We start from the raw sequence: 20,050 nt of genomic DNA, 5'->3' as shown, positions 1-20,050 counted from the left end.
CTGCGTCTAATTCAGGCTGAAGCTGGAAAAGTGCAGCGAAGATAAAACTTTGGTTGGTGATTTTATGCGCATATATGCAACTTATAATTTATAAGCTACTATCAAAACAGTGAAAAAAAGAAAAACGAACGCTAAACAAACAAAAAAGTCCAAATCACATAACCTCAGAGTGAAATCTATTTCTACAGAGTAAATCCTCATCTAAAAATGTCGACAGCATGCTCCTCTTGTTGTTTTAAACTGCTGCATCGGTACATTCCATTGAGGAAAACAACAGTAGGACAATGATTGGTACATTGTTGAATTGTAAAGTAGGTGTTAAAAGGTCTTCACGGACCCATTGATGAAGTCTGCTCCCATTGGCTACCCGTCATCTGTCAATCAAACCCCCCAGACGTTCGACGTCAGACCCACAAACGCTTATTGAGCCATCTGATTGGTCAATTTATAACTCTAATAACTTGTGATAATGGAAAAAAATCTTTAAAAAAAATTAGGATTAGAAAAAAGAAGTTAATCAGAAAGCAGCAGAGGAAGAATGATTATTCTGACATATAAAATGACTGAGAAATAACTGTCTGTTTCTCAATGTAAGTCAATGGGACTTTGGCCTTTTTGCAACCCAGTGGTACTTCCTATATGAACACGGAAGGAGGGGGGGCTTGCTCAGTCCAGTTTTTTTATATACCGTCTATGGTCCAGAGATGGAGGGCTATTTTCTTGTTAGCTGTAGCTTTATGGCATCAGGTTTATCAGCAGACTTTTTGACAGGTTTAGAGGCAAATCTGATGGACAAAACAGAGGTGGCAGGTGCATTTTTGGCACATATTTAGCAGCACAATGCTCAAGAAGTGTTTTGGGTTGTGGGAGACAAAAGATCTGGTGCATGTTCCAAACAGAAAAGACACAAACCAACTGGAATGCAGAATATAGTTTCTAGACAGAAGCTAGGAAAAACTTTATGGAAGCCAGCTTTTGAAACCATTTTTTGAAATGAGAAGAGTCCAGTAGCCTGCTGAAAATACAACTGAATCACATCCGTGTATAAATAAAAAAACATTGTTTGAGAATATCTGCAGCCGTCTGTCTCTGAGGAACAATAAGAAATTTAAAAAGATGAAGAAAAAGCATTAAAAGAAAAGTTTAGCTTACCTGTTTGCTGTGAGTAGACACGTGTCATCAAAGGGGGCGGAGCATCACACAACTGCTGGTAATAGATGAAAGTCCTGGAGAAGCAAAAAAGAATTTAGAATTATTAAATATGTACAAGGTTAAGAATCACAAAAAATAATGCTAAACGACGTGATTAAGACTCAAGAGAAAAGTAGGATGCTTTTAAATAACATCTGTAACTTAATCTAACGTGACTTAATAGAAAAGAAGGGAGAAGTAACTTAAATAGCAAATGAAGTTTTGGTCATCCTTTACTGCTGTCATCTCTGAAATGTGATGCCACATCCACTCCTGGACAAAAGCAGATGTCAGGTAATTAAAGTGCTCAGAGTTTTAATGAAAAGTTTTACAACGCTACAGAAAACTTCGGCTTAGAACATAATATAGAACCAAATATTTGAAAAATATATTTTTGTAACGATTAGCAATGCTACGGCCTTAAGCCAGAGGAAGCAAAGTTCAAAATAAAAATATAGATATTTTTCTTTATCTTTAGTGATAAAAAACACATCTGCAAGCAGAATATAAACCAAAGGGAAAATGACAGCAGAATTGTCTAAAAACTACTCAATGATGTGACCAGCTATGTGAATTCAAGTGCAATTATCAGCATTTTTGCATTCAACAGCTGGGGAGCAGAGTGCGGCATTCAGGCTCTGAATACATAACTGGAATTAAAGGAATAATTGTAGACGTCAGGGTACTGCTCATCTGGGGCAGCTGCACAGATTGTCTGTGGTGTTACAGAATATAGAGACTTTGTGAAAAAAAGGACATTAAAAAACTGGCTTCAGTCAGTTTAGCTCTGGCACAACACTTGGGCAATAAAAGAACCCAAAGCAACATAAAACAACAACTATTTGTAAAGAAATTGCAATAGAAAAACCAACAAAGAATACAAAGATAAAATTCAAGTTACTCAAAAATGTTAAAAATTAGCACTGGTAGCACTTTACCACAGCCCATTCAGGCCTTTGTGCTAAAAAGACAAAAGACAAAATAAAATAAAAACTTTAATTATTAAAGTTTAAACAAGATTCGAATAAAAAGGCTTCAAATGCAAAATCAAAATACGAGACAAACTCTCCATTACAAGCTAGAAGGTGGACTACGACTTGTCTGAGCTGACAAAAGAAAAAAACAATGAACTGACATTTTCCTAAAAATAAAAAAATACTTTGTATTGACGGTTTGGACTTAACATCACAGAGTAGGTGAAACGCTGCTGGGGCTGGCCACAGTTTGACTTGTGATCAGATGCACTGGTGGTATTACATTAACCAGCTGTACTAAACCAGGAGTTTCAAACCTGAGGCACGCGGGCACAGTTGGCCCGGGAAGGAAAAGACTGCCATGCAGAGGTAAAGAATGTTAGCAGGCGAAGGGAAAGACTGTAGCACGAGGAGGGAAAGACTGTGGCACGCAGAGGGAAAGACTGTGGCACGAGGATTGAAAAGACTGTGGCACGCAGAGGGAAAGACCGTGGCACGAGGATTAAAAGACTGTGGGACGAGGATTGAAAAGACTGTGGCACGCAGAGGGAAAGACTGTGGCACGAGGATTGAAAGACTGTGGCATGATGAGGGAAAGACCGTGGCACGCGGAGGGAAAGACTGTGGCACGCGGAGGGAAAGACTGTGGCACGCGGAGGGAAAGACTGTGGCACGCGGAGGGAAAGACTGTGGCACGCGGAGGGAAAGACTGTGGCACGCGGAGGGAAAGACTGTGGCACGCGGAGGGAAAGACTGTGGCACGCGGAGGGAAAGACTGTGGCACGCGGAGGGAAAGACTGTGGCACGCGGAGGGAAAGACTGTGGCACGCGGAGGGAAAGACTGTGGCACGCGGAGGGAAAGACTGTGGCACGCGGAGGGAAAGACTGTGGCACGCGGAGGGAAAGACTGTGGCACGCGGAGGGAAAGACTGTGGCACGCGGAGGGAAAGACTGTGGCACGCGGAGGGAAAGACTGTGGCACGCGGAGGGAAAGACTGTGGCACGCGGAGGGAAAGACTGTGGCACGCGGAGGGAAAGACTGTGGCACGCGGAGGGAAAGACTGTGGCACGCGGAGGGAAAGACTGTGGCACGCGGAGGGAAAGACTGTGGCACGCGGAGGGAAAGACTGTGGCACGCGGAGGGAAAGACTGTGGCACGCGGAGGGAAAGACTGTGGCACGCGGAGGGAAAGACTGTGGCACGCGGAGGGAAAGACTGTGGCACGAGGAGGGAAAGACTGTGGCACGAGGAGGGAAAGACCGTGGCACGAGGAGGGAAAGACCGTGGCACGAGGAGGGAAAGACTGTGGCACGCGGAGGGAAAGACTGTGGCACGAGGAGGGAAAGACTGTGGCACGAGGAGGGAAAGACCGTGGCACGAGGAGGGAAAGACCGTGGCACGAGGAGGGAAAGACTGTGGCACGCGGAGGGAAAGACCGTGGCACGAGGAGGGAAAGACTGTGGCACGAGGAGGGAAAGACTGTGCCAAACGGAGGGAAAGACGTGGCACGAGGAGGGAAAGACTGTGCCAAACGGAGGGAAAGACGTGGCACGAGGAGGGAAAGACTGTGCCAAGCATAGGTTTGACAACAATAAGCACTTGTTCTGTCTTTAGTTTGTATCTTTCGAATTTTAGAATAAAAAAATCATGTTGTAGTGACAACCTCTTTTTCTCAATGAACTTTTTTAAAGGATCCATTCATGCAGCACTGTTACTATGACCCCGTCCACCTTTATATACACTGCCGCTGCTTTTAAAAGAAACTTTATGGTTTCACCCGATGGGCATTACTTTCCGCATCAGCCTTCATGAACAGAAGCAAAACAAAACTGTTTGTCGTGTGGTGAAATTAAAACGTAACAATTCCAGATGACAGGTGGCGTAGAAGCCCTATTGAGAAATACGTCCTGTGGGTGTCGCTGTTGTCATCTGTTATCTTGCCGTCATTATGTGGTCTGTCATAAATTGAGTGTGATTGGCTGACGTCAGACAGGTGTGTGCCAGCCAGAAGGAAAAAAGGTTTTCGACTGCTGTAGCGGAAAATCAATCAAAATAAGTACGATCCATATCAGTTATTGTAAAGAATAAAGAACAGATTAATTGCAAAGGATATTGGAGTGACAGACTTATTTTTTTTGCATCGTATAGGAAAAGGACAGCCCGATTAGCACATCAAGCCAAGTCTGTCACACATCGCAGTAGCTCTAAGTGCTAGAATGAGTTAGTTAGTTTCTAGACCTTTTAGCTCCTACAATCATTAGGTGGGATGGTATGACCGTGTCTGTGGATGGAATTTGAGCACATGCATGAGCGGGAGAGGTGTGAAGCTGATCTGCGGGCTGTTGCACAGGTTTATGAGCTGTTTTTCTGGTCATGTTTGTGTCACTGCAGCGGCTGACGTTTGTGAAGTTACAAGTTCATTTTGTTGAATAATAACCAAACAAGGCCAGATTATACTCAGACTTTCTTTCTGTTCTGCCAAATGGCAATATGAAATGTGAACAAGTTCTACCATTAAAACTGAAGGTGTCAGGTGTGAGGGCCAGCCTTCCACCTAAAGCTCTGATCCTGCTCACCCGCTCATCATCTCGTCAGACGACGTCTTAAATGGACATCCACGCCCACCAGCCGTCGGTTCGTCTGCCTAACTCCGGTAGAGTACACCGACATACAGCTACTACCAAGCCACCCAGTGAATCTAAGCTTTGTTACTGCCCACTTCCTCTCTAACGTCTGTTTTCTCATCAAGGATCATTCTGGACTTCCCCTCACTTTCCAGACCAACCACCTGCCATCCAGGATCTCTGCTCAGCTCAAATAAACATTCTCGCGCACCCTGCGTTTGGGTCCACCACAAGTTCCTAACAGCTGCTGATCACAACTTCATTAACTGGGGGTGAAAAAAATTGAAGAATGAAGAATTGCAGAAAAAGTAGGTTACAATAATAAGCATACTAATGAAAAGGTAAAAACATTTAATTTTACATGCAATAAAAGCACCATCACAGAATGAACTTGCATTAAGTTTCTTAGACCGTCACATAATGCAACTAAAGATGAATAAGCCAAATGCACTTATTTTCTTAGATATATGTACTATATTTTGTTCTGATGTATCCAGTCCTATTTCTAAAGGTATGAAATATCACAAATGCAGTACTTTAAGTTTCAAACAAACAGAGGTGCAATACTAGCTCAACTTTAGTCTGTTTTCTTTGTCCAATTTTGTTTCGAAAGGACTTTTTGAGGTCATGCTAAAATAAAACTGCAGGATGAGGGGCATGTGAATTTGCATATTTAAAGCTTAGCAGTCCTGAGTTTTCCCAGAGAGAGCAAGACAAACCCACGTTTTACATACAGTAACAGAAAACAAACCCTACTGCATTTGTATTTTCTGTTTTAATAGTTTTCTGTGTCTGTGCTTTTGTGACCAGCAAACTGTAATAGCCTCCAATCACATCTACTAGAATTTATTTAAACAGCTGCAAAGTTTCTCACATTTTTACACAACATAAACCCTAACCCTAATACCAATACAAGCCAAACGCATTGCAGTGCCTCCATGCTCTACTACCTTTAGCAAGATGCAAATGCATAATTACCATGTTTTTCTGAATATTAGTCAATATTTATTTTTTTATTTTTTTTTCGCCAGAGGAGTGACTTAAACTCAAAGTTAAATGTATTTTTTAACTAAATAGCCACAACCACTAGAGGGCACTGTAGGTGTGCATCAGTATTTTCCACTGACAGCAACGCAGAAGACGAAGCACCGCGCAGTCTTACGCCACGTTTGGTGGAGTTGTTAAAAACCGAGTAGTATAGTTATTCAATTCCTCCTATGTTTCATGAATTTTCTGTCAAGATAAAATTTCTGTTCTTGGCCCCAAATTTTGCTCAATTTCTCTTGAAAGTGTGGCTTATGCCCCTGTGCAAATTATTTGTATTTTTTTCTTCTTTATTATGCAACTTATAGTCTGAATAAAATGGTATCCAAAACAGTTAACCACTGGCATTCACTAGAACAAAAAAACACTAAGTTGTAATCTAACTGTCAGCAGTCTTGTTTAAGATGTGGAGAGGGTTTGCTTGACTTTAAAAAAGATGTTTTTAATCCATTTAACTCTAATTTGAATAATAGGAGATTTATCAGTAACCCTGCCTACAATAAAAGATTAAATAATCATCTATGTATCCTGAACAAAAACTTCAAATATCTGTACTTTGGTCTGCTCTTCTCGAGGTAGATGGACTTTTACCTGAACCTCTGCAGCCTGTTTTTAAAGACAGGAATAGTTCTACAGGGACAAAAATGGGTGACAGGAACACAAGAAACTGAAAACTTTCTCTTCCCACTTTTGCTTTTCATTTCTGGAAGGTGACACAAACACTGTTTAACCCTTTAACACCGGAGCTGTCCTCAGCACAGGAAATAACACAATCTTTGATCTACCGTAACTCTGACACAATTCATTCTGAAAAAGGAGAAAAACAGTTTGGCGCCAATATACAACATTTTACTTTTGTGCTTCTTTTTGGACTGGACGGAGCAGATAAGAGTGGGATGTTAGAGATTGGGGGGGGGGGGGGACACAAGAAAAGAAAAAGGGGATAAGTAGTTGGAGGATGATTAAAGAAAAACATAGAGAGGGAAGGTTTCAAACAAAAAGACTATTAATGTTGAGTGCAAGAACCTTCATGCATACACAACACAGATACAAATCAACTCACATAACTATATGCATACAAGTGAACACACGTACATCAAATATCTCTCCTGCACACGTACATGTATCCTGTTTGTATAAAGGTGAGCAAACACCTAAACTCTGGTGAGTGTCTGTGTTCTACTGTGGACGATACGGGGTGTAGAGAGAGAGTCAAACCAAACAGGTGAGTTCGTACATAACCACCAGCAGAAGGTGAGGTGGTCATGGCACCCAAGACCCCCCAGACACAAAGATGGAGGAGAAGCAGATCAAGCTGAGAAACCAGACACCAGCCACCAAGACTGGAGTTGAAGGACACTCGCCATGTCCATGTCTGGCTGCCCATCAGGTTTTATTGTTTGTGAACGGTTCCGCAGGTCGATCAGTAATGCAGAATTGCAGTTTCTGGGAACATTGTCTGTCCCAGCCTGCAACATGACCTGAATACGATGGTCCATCTGTCCAACATACCACGATTACAAGTCATGGACTGAGATTGCAATCAATCAGTGAGATGCTTTATGACACTTTCTCAGCTTAACACATCCTTCCTTTTTTATAAATGTGTCTATGTAAGAAGCTTAGAAAGTCTTTACAGGACATGATTTTGGCTCTCCAGCACGAAGTCAGCAAACCGATGAATCAATCCCTCCTTACCTCTTAAATGCAGACCAGCAGAGGTGAACAATTACTTTGTCATGGACTAAGACATCAAACATTGATTTTGTGACAGACTTAGCAGGACTGGGGGAGTCAATGGCATCACTAAACAAGACAAAGTGAGATGTTGAATGTTCAAGTCATCAGGTCACAACATTTAAGCTGTAAGTCTTAGTGGGGAAGAGAAGGGAGGGTCCATGCTGCAAATGGTGCATGCTGTTTGCATCTGCTTGTGGCCTGATTTCCAATCAGAATTTCCAATATTCCTCACCGTTTCAGGGGTGACCAGATGGAGAAGGAATTGATATGTTAGTGCTTTGGTGAAACATCACTTTCATCACAAACAGGAATCACCCAAATCTGCGATCAGTTCATCACTGGAAGTTTTTTGGCACTTTGTCAGTGTTGTGATGCACAACTGTGACATCCGTCCATCCGTCCATCCATCCAGTGGAAGGAAGTAAAGCCACTCGTGCACAGGGAGAAACTGCATATAACAGAGCTGGGATACAAATCAAGAGCTACTGTGAGGTAATGGTGCTAGCCAGAGTAAACATGTCCCACTGTGCTCATATTTGTGAGGGATATTTGTGTCTTCAGTTCTGTCTTCTTGTGTTGTCACATTTAAAATGAGTATCAATTTGTGTTTGATTTTTTTCAGTCAGTTTTCAAGGCTGTTAATTAAATGTCTCTGGGCTGAGCGTAAAAGTTTTCCTACTGACTACCTTTAGACGTACTACAATGTAATTCTAATAAACAAGGAATGCATTCCTTTAGGTTGTTACCATCAAAATTTGGACTTATGCATCACAATTTAATTTCTACTCACGGCTCCTATTATCAGAGGCAAGATCAGAACAACAATGTATCAGGATTGTTCCTGATCCATTTCTGTCATGAAACACTAACCCAGAAACGGTAGCGTTATGGTACCAAGTTCATCAAGTTTTGACATTCACACAGAATTTAAAATGAATGTTAGACTTCTGATCGGATCGGTGTATATCCCACACAACAGACATTTGAGGAGACAGGAGCCTCTTCTCTAAATTAAAAGAGGTACCAGTCCCTAATGATGTTTGTGCTGCCACCAGCACAGCTCGACAATTTACTAAGATTCGTTCAAGCACTGCTCACTTGTTCCAAAACCTTTCTGTTTCATTTGGCATTCTTATTTATTTCTGAGGGCCAACAAGTACAACATGACACATGAGATTGATCTGCTCTCTAAATAAACTTAACAACTGTACATTTTTAATAATAAAAAAAAAACACATCAACTATATTGCATTTTAAATTCACTTACTTAAATGTTCTGTATTTGATCTCATGATAAAAACCAACAGGTAGAGAAGAGCTTTAATCTAGTGTTCATATACATTTTAAAAGGGACCAAGGATCACTAGTATTTATATTATTCCATTTTTGAAACACCAAACAACAGAATCGTGTCAGTACACGCATTGGTTCACATGCCTTCACAGTCAAACACATCAAATGCAGAGAAAAACAAAAACACATTTTTCCTGCAGTCCAGCGCACAGACATGAAGCCATTCTGATCAGGTTTCAGTGTTTGTCTGCAGCTTGTTCTTCAAAACAAGCTCAGGCTGTTGTCTCCATGCTGAGGTCTGCTCGTTTTTCCATCCTCCTGAGATAATCCAGACTGATGGCGACATTAAAAGTCTTCAGTCGAGGATGAGTGTTCGGGGTATTTAGCAAAGATGAGTCATTGATCCTAACTGTTAATTTAGGCTACTGCTAAATGTTGGAACATTTATGGCCCGGGGGTGGGGGTGGGGTCACTGGGGATGGTCTGCAACCAGAACTTGTGACCTTTTTCCACATCAGCATTAGAAATGGGTCTTAAGGACAAACAATGAAATGTATCCTGTACATTTTATTGTAAAGGTCAACATTTCACTTTAATTCTAAAATATCCATTGAGTGGGATTTCATTTCCTCCAGCGAGTTGTAAATCTTTGAAAGGATTGAAGTCTAGTGAACTTAGAAACTTTAAATGGAAAAAGTTCTGGATCTGGATCTAATGTTTACAGACATTTTATTTTACGGTTGAAAGTTGGAGTCTGTGCTGTGTCACTGTTTCACTGAGTAATACTGCCTTCAATTAACAGATGGCCTAAGTTAAACCACTGACTGTATATAGAGAACTGGATGGAGTGGGTGTGACGTCACCCATAGAAAATGACTTACTTCCAGTTCCAACCAATTGAAGTCATTTCAGTCGCCATTCAACTGCAGTATGTCCGTCCCCATGTGGGACCCGGACGTCCTCAGTCATCCGTGATTGGTCTGTGTCGGTCTTAGTCTACATTTCAACAGCAACCACTCTCTCTAATCAGTAGCATGTTAGAAGGCCACACCCCTTCTTCTGAAAGCAGGTTCAGGAGAATCTGTCAATCAAATGCTTTTAACGTTTGAAATGAGGCCATCTACTTTAATGAGGCCTCTGATTGGTCAGTTTATAACTTGAATAACTTGAACTACAGCCAAAATATCATTAAAAATAGGAATAACAAGAAATTGTTAAGAAAATGGTATCAGATCAATACAATTAAATGGCTGAGTAGCTGTTTATTTCTCTATAAAAATCTATGGGGTTTTGGCTTTTTGGGACCAGCAGGTATTTCCTGTTTGGAACACAAAAGAGTAGGGTCAGTCCAGTTCTCTTATACAGTCAATGAGTTGAATGTGTTATGATTTCAGCATATTCCTCTTCAGGTTTGTGAAAAAAAAATGTTTGTTTTTGTATGAAAACCTAAAATGATTTTTACAATAGAAAAGCAGCTAAAATATGAGAACAGTTAAGAATTATTGAAGTTATTAATGTATTACAGATGACGTGCAATGAATTGTGACTAAATTTGCATGACAGCTCTAAAAATAAATGTAAAGACATTTTAATAGGTGTACTTTACAAAAATGTTTTTGATTTATTGACAAATAATCATTTCAACCCAATGACAAAGAAGAAAAAGTCAAACGTAATATCTGACCACTAAAGTTTAGCCCTTGTGCTCTCTTATATGGTCCAGATGACCCCACCCTTACATTGAAGTGTGATTCCTCCCATGATAAAGGAGGACAGGATTTCATGTCTGCCACAGACACCACGCTGTCTTGTGGGGTCCAGATGACCCCACTTTTATTGTAAACATGCCTAGAATAGCACAAAGGGTGTCCAGGTATTTCAAATCTCCTAAGAGTTGAGCTGCTTCTTGACGGTTCTTTGGTCCAAAAGACGTTTGTGTTTGTGGAGAAGCTGTTGGACGGACAGACTGATGCCGCTCTCTTCCCTGAGCTGCACTTGGAACAGAGAAATTGTGATGCTGTCAGACTGCATCAGTCAAAGCCAACAGCGCGGGGTGCAGACAGCAAAGAGACGTCAGTGTTGTTTACAGCACTGTAACACTTGAGGTACTAAAGGCCCATTAGTGCACCGGGACCAGTCTATTATGAGGTTAACTGTAAAGACTGCTGCGAGGAAAGAAAGAACTAGAAATGCAGTGAGCAATTACTCTACCAATGACAGACAACGACTGGGCTCAGATAAATCCAGAGGTAAATAAAACGTGGCCTTCTCAGTGACTGTAACCCCAGCCAGCGGATCTGCTGCATACAGAGCAAACAGCCTGAGCAGTTTTACAAACAAATTAGTGGGCATAAAGTGAAAAAGCGATTCTTGGCTCGTTTGCATTCTCACTCCATCCAGTCATGGAGCCGTGCGCTGCCCACAGCCAGGAGTGGGGGCAGAGCAAGATCAGAGTCATGATGCATGCAAGTGTGAGTGTGTTATCTCCCCTCCTAACGCCTATATCTCTCAGCAGGGATGTTACTGATGGCAAAGTGATGTCCCTTTCTCCACTGGAGCCATAAGTCTCTGCGTAATGACTGCTTTGTTCTACAATGTAATCCCATTAATATGAAAGGCAATGGCACTGGATAGCAAATCAAATCAGGCTAGATTGCATTCAGATGAAAATGAGCTCATCAGAAAAGCTATGTGTTAGCACAAAGGGAGGGGATTAAACCTGAAAGAGGACATCACATGCTGCTGCTGACTGTTTTCAACTCTCCGCCCCAGCTGTACAACCCATTTGATGCTAACCTTAGAAAGCTTTCAAAAACTATGAAGTCTCAAATACTAAATTCTACGAGTCAAAGGACAACCCAAGCTTTTTTAAGATTCTACACAAAAACTTTCCAGATTCATCTCATCTGAATCTGTCCAGATTTTCCTCACAGCCTCAGCTGTATATGACTAACAGAACTGCCTCTGCCTGGAACTCTATCCAAACTGAACTGAAATGGTCTGAACTCGCTTCATTCAGGTTATTCCGATCATTTTTGTGTAACAAAGAAGACTCCCTACAAAACTGCTCATGTTTCTAATGTTCACTGTAAAAACACAATTGTAATAAACAACTTTTCTTATTTTGTGCAACAAATTATTGACACTTTTGTGCAACATTGCTGAAATAAGTAATACTATGTCTTTGACGAGTATTGACTACAACCAAATTGGAATTATCTGTCAGATTCAATGTTAACAATAGTAAACATGATCAGCAGTGACACTACTTATTGGAGAATTGTTGTAAACAGAATAAATATTAAATAAGTCAAGTAGTGACAGCTATCTACCTCCAAAAGAACGTCACACCAAAGGATGATGAATATAATGTTTTACAGCCTCTCTCAAAATTGACCTAATTTTTTGTGCACTTTTCCCTCACTTGAAAAGGGCTGAGCATCCAAAAATAAAGGCTGATTTACTCAGACTGTTACTTGAGATTATTTTCCAATCTTTATTTTCCATTTGGTCAGTCAGCAGTCAATAGGTAAAAACCTTAAAACACATAATAATGGCAATAAATATAATTTTATGTGCTTCAATTAATTAGCATTCTCCCTAATTTTACAGTGAATTCATGTACTTTATTTTAATTACATTTAAATTTAAGTTCATACATCAAATCCTGCTTTTTTTATTTAAGAATTACTTTAAATTAACATTAGCAACAAGTAATTACATTGTTTGAAAACGTCACATTATAAATTTACCAAAGTTACACCGTACAGCAGCAGGTTAAACATCAAAGTGCATGAAAACGAAAATTACGACGGTCCCTGAAGTGTACACAAACAACTGTGAAGCACGCGCCTAGTTCCCACAGCAAACAGGAAGTAAGTGATCGCTGTCATTCTAGCGCTCAGACAAAGTCACTTCTTACCGGGTGGATCTCCTACAGATGGAGGATAAATGCTGACAGGTAGACATGCTTCACACACGCGCTACAGAGCCTGAATCTCACCGGAGCTTCTCCCGAATGAGCGCGTGCATCGCTATTAAAAGTCCGACGCAGTGCGCCCATCTGCGCAATAGTTCCGCCTCGCGACTCAGACGCTCAGCGCAACAGACTCTTCAAATAAAAATATAAGATTGATACTTGGTGAGAACCCATCGAGAATCGATCGCAGGACTAAATATCGTGATTTATCGCAATATTGATATTTTGGCACATCCCTATTAGTCAGTGTATATCCAATAACTTAACACTAGACTGTAAATCCATGAGAGCATCATGGTTTTTATTGTGTCAGTGATCCATCCATCCATTTTGTAAACCATCATCTCCATTCAGGGCCACAGTCAGCTTATTCAAGCCACTGTGGAGGGAAGGGCCGGCAGACCACAGACGGGTCTATCAGTGTCTTATTTAGTTAAATTCTACTTTAGGCTGACACAATTATTAATAGTCAAGAAGGCCGCAATAACCAATAATTGGAGCGGATATTAATTTGTAGTAAAATATATTAATTAAAATTTAGAATCATGACAAACACCAATAATTAACTTCATAAAAAATAAAATAAAAGCAGTAGCTTCTCAAAGTGCAGGGAGTTACAGGCTCAGCACCCACTTATATTAATTTTTCTTGTTTAAATGCAAATAAAAACTTCCTAGAAAGTTTCAAATAAAATTAAACTAAAACTATATCTGGGATAAGTTAAAAAGAAAACAATAAGTGGAGGGTGACTGTTACTGTAGCATATCTTATTAGGTCAAATAAATATGTAAATAAATAAATTGCTTTATCAAGTAAATAGAACAAAGTTAAAAACAATTAAAGAAAAATATGCACTCTAGATCAGCAGTAGTCCCAGCAGCACAAGACTGTGGTGCAAAATCAAAGTTGATCTGCGTGTTCTCCAACCTTCTATTGGGCTGATGAACTGTAGAGACTTCTCTGAAGATGCGCTCACTCAGGCCTGATGAGGATGGTGCACAAAAAACTTTTTTGCATGTCGGTTGAAGCATCCTTTATGGTGGCACTGAGCGGAGGTGAGGAACCATCAGGCCCGGCCCGGGGCTACATGCCGCCCTAGGCAAAAATCTAATTTGGCGCCCCCTGCAGGGTTCTGAAACACGAAGGCTCCAGCTGTGACTCAAACCAGGCATCTCTGCATCAATAAGCACAGGCCCTAACTGACTGCAGTTACCGACCAGCCAATATTCTCTAGGAAAGTAGGGGCATTTCAAATGCAAAGGCGTTGGAAAAAAAAATAGATTGCCAGTTAAATTAGTCTTCTTAGACCAAAATGAAGGGGAGGAGTCAATGACTAGGCAATTTTATATAAGTAAAACAGAGAAACCTCTGCTTTAAACCAGTTTCCTCCTTTTCCTTTTTTCATTCTTAAAAGTTTTAAAGAAGCATTCAGAGCGACAACACCGCACACCCCTCTAGTCCCTCCAAACCAGCTTAGACAGCAGCAGGAAGGGGAGGGCGCTGCACTGTAGAGTTATTGATTACATCAAACTGTTGGGTTATTACATTTACATTTTTAAATTAGTACTTTTTAACTTTTTATACATGAAATGAGTAATGCGTCAAACTGTTTAAGAAAAAAAAATACAATATAATCATTGCGATTTGGTGGACCCTCCAACAGATGGCAACCTAGGCAGCTGCCTTGGTTGCATTTGACCAGGACCAGGCCTGGGAGCTGTAGTCATAACCGCGCACAGAGCAGATAAGGCGCCCACTGAGTTTATTTTTCCCTCCCTCAGGAGGACAATCATTCATTCATTTGCACGATTAATAGTGTTAAAAGACATTTGTGTCGATGCGTTATTAAAGAATTACTAATAACAGCCCTAAATGCTAGTAAGTTGTTAATTTAAATAGCACTTTTCCCAGGCAGCAGTCACAAACTGTTTTACAGAAGAAGAATAAAAAAAAAACACATACAAGTATAAATAACATAAAATACAGCACAGTTAAGAATTCATAAAATTATTCATTCAGTGTGACATGGTGCTGTGAGGGGACAATGATGGAGACAGAGGGGTGACTGAATCCAAGCCAAGACAACCAGTTTAAAATCAGCCTGACAGATTAAAAAAGGCCAACGTATGTCAAAATAACAAACATTGACCCTCTGACCCCCAATTTGTCTTAACTGTGTGATTCAAGGTTGCACAAGGCAGTTTGGGAATTTTCAAAGAGATGAGCCAGAAAAGTTAAGAGTGGAATTAAGAACTTGTCATTGTGAGTGTGTCTGTGTGATTCAGTCACAAAACAAGACGGACATTTTCAGAGCTTCTTCTCACGGTTACGTGTCAAACTGCTGATGGCAGCATGAGACACCGAGTGAGAACAAAACTGAGCAGACTTTCTGGCTCAATTCCTCCTCAGACCACTTCAGATGCTGAAATCAGATGTCACAGCTTGCGGTCCTGGGGCTTTCAAATGCTTCTGTCTATTCTGGGTTGAGATTAACACAGTAAGACACTGACAGCTGACGGAGACGGGCCTAGCAGACACAATGAGCTCATAAACAAGCTAGGAGTCAGCTCCTGGAACCACGTAGCAGAAATGTAAATGTGCATGCATCAAATAAAAGTCTCAAACTCTCAAAAATGTTCTGACATTTAAAGGCTGTAACCTCAGCTCCTACCACGCCCCGGTTGATTCATTTAAGACATTGAAACCTCTTAATAGCTCCTTTTCTTCTCGAAAAACTCTGGTAAATCAGAACACGTCAGAATCAGTGTCTTTATCTTTGCTTTTCAAACCCGTTAGTTCTGTTGTGTTGTGCATTTGGCTTCCTGCATCAGTTACTTCAGTCAGTAACTGTTAAATAAGGCTGAGTTGCTGATCACCACAGCTGATTCTGGGATTATGACCTTCAGTTTGTTGAAGTCAATGGTTTAGTGGTTCCAAATGTTGCTTCAAATGATTAATTGCTTCCTGCCTTAAGGTTTGTCCTGCTTTATCCAATTTTGTTAGTCATGGAGAGGCAACACCTAAATAAATAACACATGACATGCTAAATACTCTAAAAATTCAAACATTTATCCAATCAACATAAATCAGATGATTTTGAATAAAAAAAAAGTTTTTTTGTCTCAATTTTGGATTAGATTAGATTAGATAGAACTTTATTAATCTCCCAAGGGAGAAATTCAGGTGTCCGGCAGCAAACACACACAATAAATAGAAATAAAATATCAAGAAGAAAAGCACACAAAAAAGCTACATTCAACAGCAAAACACAGCGCTACATGAACTTGCTGCCACCGCAGTTGGCCCAAGCATTTAGTTTACCGTGCAAAAAAAAAAAAAAAAATCTGGGTTCTCAAACTCTATTTACGTTCAGGCCACTGAAGGCGGAGTATGGCTGAGTCTGGGGTGTACGAGGTTCCATTTGTGCCAAAAATACTGTATGTTTTTGCATCCACTGTCTATATCTTTGTTCCATTGTCTATGTCTACTAAACAAGTTTATTTGTTCATGTTCATGTACTACTAAGCAATATCTTCTGAGTATTCAGTGAAGACAGGAGCTAACAACGCACACAAAGCAAATACAAAGCTATCATCAAAGAAGCGTGGACATGCAGAAGATATTGATTAGTACACATTGAACTTTTATATTAAGGAGGGGGCCGCAAAATATAAACTAGGGGGCCGTAAATGGCCCACGGGCCACCAGTTTGAGACCTCTGCCCTAAAGTGTTACAGAACAGCACATAACTGCTTTTCTCCACTTTAGAATCTGCTGCAATTATGTTACTTTTGCTGATTGTTGAGTGGTCAGAAGACTGTAATCACAGGAGCTAAAGCTCCAACATTATAGAGTTAATTTATTCCAGTATTTTTAGGTTTCCATCCAGTTTAGATTTCATGACTTCATGTCTACACTCCTGATGTCATGGCAAAATCAGGTTTTTAACTCCAAAGAAAAATTCATCCATGCACCCTAAGCAAGAGGAAAGATCTGAAAGATTGAAGCGTTCAGAAGAGCTGATCATCAGTCTGAGAGCTGAACATTGAAGAACAGAAACTAAAACTTTTCTTTGGGTTATGAGAGCACCACTGAAGAACAGGACTTTTCCCCAACAAACCAGGAGCGATGAGCATTACCTCTAATGTTCAGCTGCTGGGGTGTGAAAATATGCATAGAGGGTTAAAAGAAAGCTGAAATCATGCCGACAAACATCGTGACATTACAGCCCACACCAACTGACACAAACCTCCAGAGCCAAACCTCAGGGGACCACACACCATTTACAGCTTTTTTGGACACCTTCTGACATCTTTTAGCTCCAGTTTTGATCGTGGATAACAGATTTGTAAAATTCTGTAAACCCTGTTTTCTCACAAACATCTTAGAGGAAAACACTGCTTTAAACTGTGTGCAGCTCAGCCTGAGCGCTAGAACGTGTCTGATTCAGAAGCCGACTTCAAAGGTGTCATTTCAGAAGTCAGAAGAGAGCGACTGGAAATGAGCGTCCATCCAGCCCGCACAGACCTCCGGTGTCAGGTGGCGTGCATGATGGTGCGCGTGTGCAGAGTTTTCCCACGGTTAAAGGGCTCCTTTGAAGCCGGCTCTCCTGCTTCCCTCTCATTGCCATGCAAAGGAACCAGCGGCCCACACTCGGCTGTGACGGCTGAAATATTTACCGCTCTATTTACCAGGGATGTCCTGAGTGACAGGCCGAGCCTCTTCCTTAAAACTTCCTCGCCCTTTTCTCTTTTTCCCCATCACTCTTCTGGCTCCAGGCCTCTTATGCCAGCTGTGTGGATAATAAACTGTCTGAGTGACAGATTTTAATCCTGTTCTATTCTCATAGTATTTGCTCTCCCAGCAGTGTGTCAGCCACTATCAAAATGCCACAGGCAGATTTACAAGTGCAAAAGCCACCAAACAAAGCTTATTTTGGTCTGGGGTTGAAGGGCGGAGAAAGAAATCCACAAATGGTACAAATCAAGCGGACAAATTTACGGCTGAAACCTGTGGACTTAAGATTCTACAGCAGTCGCTGAGGGAGAGGCAGAGGGGCTTGGAAGGTTTGATGTGGGTGACAGTGAGCGCTTCTTAATATTCCATCTGTGTTTTGTCACATGTGCAGAAATGAGGCGCACCCACGTGATTAAGTGGCATGAAAACAGACTAAAGTGGGCCTCCTCCGTCACGTCAACATACTGTTTTTGTTAGCTGAGCGTTTGCTCTGAAAGACCGTCTCGCTTCTTCAGGGGAATTACTGTCATCAGAATGGAGAACGCTGGCATTGTTGCTGCAATTTCTTCATCAAATAGAAATATAAGAAGGATCATGTTTTAAAGTCCCCCATGACATTTTTTTATTTTAAAAAAGTTCTCATTAGTGTTTTATCCACGATTATGAAGTTTTTAACAAAAATCCCACACCCTAAATGTCTTAAAAATTCATTTTTCATCTTGATCTAAACCCTCTGTTTCTAAAATCTCCTCTGAGGGGGCGTGGCTTTTGGTGCTCCGCCCCTGATACCTCCCCTGTCTGATTATGATAACTCTGTGTCTCTCTAGCATAAATCTTCCCTCTGCTACATAAAAACATCCATCAATCTGGGTAATGTCCAGCCGTATGGTTCTGATCCAGATGTCAGCTGGACGAGGAAGTGAAGATCTTCATGGACAGAACTTCCTCCAAAATCCTGATTCTTTCTCCTTCCAGTTCACCAAAGACTCTTTTAGCTAATTCTCCAATGTTTATTGACTGTGATCAATACATTCAATCATTGGTTTCTCAGAGTTCTTGATAAAATAATCAAAGCTAACATCAAAATGCTCTTTCATTGATTTACAAGCCTGTAAAGCCTGGGAAGAAGCATGCATATATAAAATGTCACCATAGTCTACAATTGGTAAAAATGTGGCAGAAACGAGCTTCTTTTTAGCTTCAAAACTGAGGCAGGATTTAATCCTGAAATAAGATCGAAGTTTGATTCTCAGTTTCCTCACAAGTTGCTGAATGTGAGGAGTAAAAGAAAGTGACTCGTCAATTAAAAAACCCAGGTATTTATAATGTGTAACCTGTTGAATTTCCTGACCTTGTAAGGTACTGATTTGAGGCACAATTTCGGCTTTTCTAGATTTTGAGAACAACATCATTTTTGTTTTCTCTGCATTCAGAACAAGTTTTAGATGATAAAAATATTTCTGAGGAGCGGTAAAAGCTACTTGCAGTTTTTGAACAGCCTCTGCCGGAGAACCTCCAATGCTATAAAGGACAGTATCATCAGCATAAAAATGACATTTAGCATTTGACACAAATTGTTCTGTCTTATTTATGTAAATAATAAATAAAAGTGGTCCAAGGATAGATCCTTGTGGCACACCTTTAGAGACCTTCCTAAAACTTGATGAAAACTCTCTGCCTGCACACATTGGGTTCTATCCAAAAGATCATTTTGAAACCAACAAATTGCGTGCTGTGAAAGACCAGTATGCTGTAGTCTATCAGAACAGCATGGTCCACAGTGTCAAATGCTTTAGTCAGATCAACAAACAGAGCTGCACAGTGTTTTCTCTGATCCATACATTCCACAATATCATTGACAACTTTTAAAGCTGCTGATGTGGTACTGTGCATTTTTCTAAAGCCTGACTGAGCTTAAGATAAAATATTTTGAGATACAAGAAAGTCCTTCATTTGCTCACTTATAAAAGATTCCAGCATCTTAGCCAAAGCAGACAGTTTTGAGATTGGTTTGTAAGATTTCTTATTAACAGACAGATGTGGCGTGCAGAAGCATGTGGGGCCAAGCTAAAATTACTGGTGATACAAGCAATATTGGAGCTATCCAGCCGTGCAGTTTAGATCCAGATTCCAGCTCAGATGAGGAGAACAAAGACGTTCATGAATCTATCTGTCTGCAAGTGGAGGCATCCGAATGGAGTGGAGCAGGGAGACTTGTGTGTTTTCTATGTCACAAAAAAAACTTGTTTTTGTCTGTTTCTGATTTACAACTGAAGCCGGATTTAATGACATACAAGCTTCAAAGAATTTCTTGTGGGATTCTTTTTTTCTCCGTTTGGCAGGTTTTAGAAAAAAAACTAATTTAATAATCGGCATTGGCACCAAATGGACACATGTCCCTGAAGCCTACAGAAGCAACGTTCTCAAATTTCAACCTTCAAGTCACCGATGTAGAGTGCAGTCTACCC

The 20,050-nt window shown here is 40.7% G+C and overlaps 1 protein-coding gene across 1 annotated transcript in view; it reads right to left on the bottom strand.

The window, feature by feature from the left end:
- Positions 1-20,050, bottom strand: part of LOC112137684 (adhesion G protein-coupled receptor B1) — a gene marked incomplete at its 3' end in the record, with an annotated part of 57,938 nt that overhangs the window by 13,747 nt on the left and 24,141 nt on the right. Inside the window, 1 exon segment of the mRNA XM_024260102.2 lies at positions 1,153-1,226.

Source organism: Oryzias melastigma, linkage group LG16 (assembly GCF_002922805.2).
Source record: "Oryzias melastigma strain HK-1 linkage group LG16, ASM292280v2, whole genome shotgun sequence".
Classification (NCBI taxonomy): Eukaryota; Metazoa; Chordata; class Actinopteri; order Beloniformes; family Adrianichthyidae; genus Oryzias; species Oryzias melastigma.
This window is presented reverse-complemented; position numbering and strand designations above follow the sequence as displayed.